This window comes from Brassica oleracea, chromosome C6, assembly GCF_000695525.1.
Source record: "Brassica oleracea var. oleracea cultivar TO1000 chromosome C6, BOL, whole genome shotgun sequence".
NCBI classification, from domain to species: Eukaryota; Viridiplantae; Streptophyta; class Magnoliopsida; order Brassicales; family Brassicaceae; genus Brassica; species Brassica oleracea.
Genome location: NC_027753.1, coordinates 30149610 through 30153953, shown reverse-complemented (window position 1 = coordinate 30153953; position 4344 = coordinate 30149610).

Genomic DNA, 4344 nt, shown 5'->3' with positions numbered 1-4344 from the left:
AAATTATTTTAAATTCTGAATATTAAATATAAATTAAAATCTATTATATACTAATTAATAATAATATAATAAGAAACGATGTAAACTACTCGTAAACACTACATGGAGTTCACATCGAATGTTTACGAGTGATTAACATCAAAATATTTACGAGGATTTTACATCGAAATGTTTACGAGTGATTTACAACGAAAGTATTTACGTGTGTTTTACATCGAAACAATTACGTGGGCTTTACGACGAAGTCTTACGTGGCGTTTACGACGAATCCTTTCCCTGCGCTTTACGAGGAATATATTTCGTCGTAAATGTAACGAGTCGTTTACGACGAAACCTCCGTTACGACGGACGTTTAACAACGAAACGTCTTTCGACGTTAATTCGTCGTAACACCCCGTTTACGACGAATTTACAACGAATACTGCCCTAGTAAAAAATATGTTTTCTTGTAGTGTACGTTAACCATATTAGGCAATTCCGTAGCTTTTATTTAAGGAAAGTGCGAGAATATTATTTTGTATACTATTTATCAAATTAATAGTTAGTTTAATAAAAAGTATAATATAAGTTAAGATGGACCAACATATTTCTCTAAGAATTCTGAATTTTATTTTAATGGTGACACGTGACTACAAAACAATGTTGTAATGTTTCTCAATTAATAAATAAGGGATAATAATAATAATAATAATAATAATAATAATAATAATAATAATAAATTTAATTACAATATTCTTCTCAGCCTTTCTTTTTTCATTTTTTTTCATTTTTTTTCTGATCAACTTTTTTTCTTCTGCTTCTCAACCTTTCGATAGTAAGTGCTAATTGCGTTTTACCGATTTTAATTTTGAAGATAGAGGATTTTATTGGATAATTATGTGTTTTAGATTTTATTAGTACTTTATTGTATTTCTTTTTTAGATTTTAGATCAATTTAGGGTAAAAGTAGGCATTTTTTGTGTCAACGAACAATATATAGTTGTGCAACATGTGTCATGCACACAGTATGAAACTGAAAAGACTAAAATTAAGCTGAATTTCATAAATAATCGAGCATATCCTATTTTTTGGAACCGAAAAAATAGGAACCGAACTGAGAACCAAATGAGTACTTAAAATTTTAAAATATAAATTATATACCTACAAATATTAATTATATTTAACTTCTAAATAACCAAATATTCTGAAAATACTATTTATAAACCAACTTATGCAAAAAAAAAAAAATTAATGACTTGAATATTTTTATTCAAATAATTAATAGTTAATTATTTATCCTATATTTTTTTCAAATATCCTAAACTACCCGATTTAAAGAGCAAGATATATTACATTTGTGAAAATTCAATAAAACGTATCATATGCATTGTTAGAATTTGTAAAGTACATTAACATGTTCTATTTAAACCAGTCTGTTTTTTACTAATTCCAATTAAATCTCCAACCCGTTTAGACCTATTTGATATTAATTTATGATAAGATTAATCATTTAGTTCATATATAAAGAATGTAAGATCAAATCTTAATAATTGATTGCATGTAATTAGTTAAATTAATGCTTCATACTTGATAGTTGACGTTAATGATTTTAGTTTCCAATTCACGTAAAAATAAAAAAAATTGTTATACATCAGAGGATTCTCCATTACAACCTATATTAAAAATAACTAAACCATTAACAAATTTATATTATTAATGAAACTATATGTGGTAATAATCACGTCATATGTAAACATGTTTGAATAATCTGTCATATATTCATGGGAATTTCTTGTTAGAATAATTATATAATAGATTATGGGAGAATAATAAATGAGTTCATTTAAATTATGTAAAGTATTTATATAGTTAGAGAAATATAAGGTAAGACCAAAAAATAGTTAAGTCTTATGAAAGGGTCCAACAACCTTGTTTAAAATGAAGAAAATTTACATTGTACACTATTTATATACGCTGAAAACATTAAATAGGATTCACGTATAAAAATACCATTAATTAAAACATCAATATAACTATATTATATAGGACAACACATTATGTTATTTACCTAGTTTAATGTTATTTAATATAAGACAACACATTATGTTATTTATGAAACAAAGTATATATAATGTTTTAGAGGGTAAATGCTCCATGACATGTAAGGTCAAAAGAGCAACAACATATATAACTCCAGTAATAATTGTATATACCAAATTAATAAATATAATATATACGAACATATCTGGAATTAGGGGTGTTCAATCCTGATATCGGTTCGGTTTCGGTTCGGTTTTTTCGGTTTTTCGGTATTTCGGTTAGTAAAATATAACTACTATTCTAAATCCATATTTACTTCGGTTCGGTTCGGTTTATATACCGCCGGTTTTCGGTTTATTCAGTTTTATACCAAAACATAATTATTTAGTTTGAGATCATATTATATAAATTTTAGAGTTATATTGTCATCACAGTCATTTATTAAAAATATATTATATTTTCAAATAAAAGAACAAAAAAATAAAAACGCTTATACCTTCAAATGAAATAATCAAATCTAGAATTAAAATCAAAGCTCAAAATTTTGAAAAAAAAAACAGAAACACCAAAGAAAAGTTTTTCTATTCTTCCATATTTAGTGTTCATCAAAGTCATGTTGCTTCGATTGAACACGAAACTCTTTTAGTTTATAGATAAGAAAAAAATTGTGAAGAATTTCCACTAATTGTTGTCCATCAAATTTATAGTCTTTACTTCAATTTAGTCAATGCTAAAATGAAGCAAAAAGATCGAAAAAGAAGACTAAGAAAATAAGAAGTCTCGGTTGCGATGAATTGTTACTTAATTATAGTTCAAGTTTTTTACAAATTAGGGCTTCTTTATTACTGTAAAAAAAGATGGTACTAGTTATTAACAAAAAAAATAACTTATATAACAAATAGATTTTCATTCGTCGTTATAAATTATATACATATTTACATGTTTCTACCTTTGATCGGTTTTGTTCGGTTTATTCGATTTAATCGGTTATAAACCAAACCATATCCAAATTCTACGGTTTTTATAAAATCACATTCATTCGGTTTGTATGGTATATACCAAAACAACACCATATTGTCTATTTCGGTTTGGTTCGGTTCGGTATGGTTCGGTTTTACCATATTGAATAGGCCTATCTGGAATCATAACAGCATGGATCCCGTATTTTGAAGATATACATTATATTTTCATAGTTAATTAAATAGTGTAATAAATAAAAATGATTGGTTGTGTATAATAAAAATTAAGTAGTAGTAAAAGGGTCTAACAACTTTTTATAAGTAGATTTTTTTCAAAATGTTATGGTCAGTCACTTTTGATAATGTATATAGGTGGTATAAGGTATAATCTTTTCAAGTAATTGACATCTCTTATTTTTGATATAGGAGGAGAAGACATGTAATGAAACATAGATGGCTGCATTATAAATTCTCCATTGTTAAAGAAAAGCTTTTAAAACTAAGATGTAAACATGAGACATTGAAGGCGGATTTAAATATGTGTCGTGTACTATAACGTCAACTAAATATAATACTGGGGGTGATTGGTAGTTGGTGTAGGTGCTGTCCACAGCCATATTTATTTCTACAGCATCAAATTCAGAACAATTAAGTTTTAATTTTTTTTTGAAACCACAGCTCTTGAAATAACCTACAACTGTACAAGTGCTCTGCAGAGCCAAATATCCAAAGCAATTTTTAGTGCTTTCCATAAAATTCTACATCAATAAAATTTAAAGCCACAGCAAAAAGTCTACAGATTTTTTTCTACGGCAAAAAATTTAAAGCTACAAAAAAAAGCAAAGATATGGAATGAGGTATAAAATTATCGGGTGCCAAAAGATGTGGGCCTAATAAACAAAAATATTGACATATTGTTAGAGTAATTTATGGTAACTATTGTTACGTGAAATATAAGGCAAGCCATAATATAATAGATTAGTTAAATTAAAGGATGTTAATTTTTTTTCTCCCAAACCTTTCAGCCGTCGTTAAACTTCTTGGCGAGATCCTAGCTTCTCCAGCGGTCGGCGCTCCTCGCCATCGCCAGGAGAGGCTCTCGTCAGTCTCATCTGTTCTGGTCTGATGAAGGTTGTTGTGGAGTGGCACGATTAGAGCGATTTGGTTGAATGTTCTTACCTTGGTCATAAACTTCTCTGATATGATGATGGAGGTTCCGGATCTTTTGATCAACGGAGTAGCTAGCCCGCTTGTCCACTTGATATCATAGATCTAGTTTCAATATCTTGGTTTCTAGGCCGTGTTCGGTGTGTCGTATTTGCATCGGAGCTCGCTTGTGTTGTTTCTCTCAGTGTTTTTGTTGTTT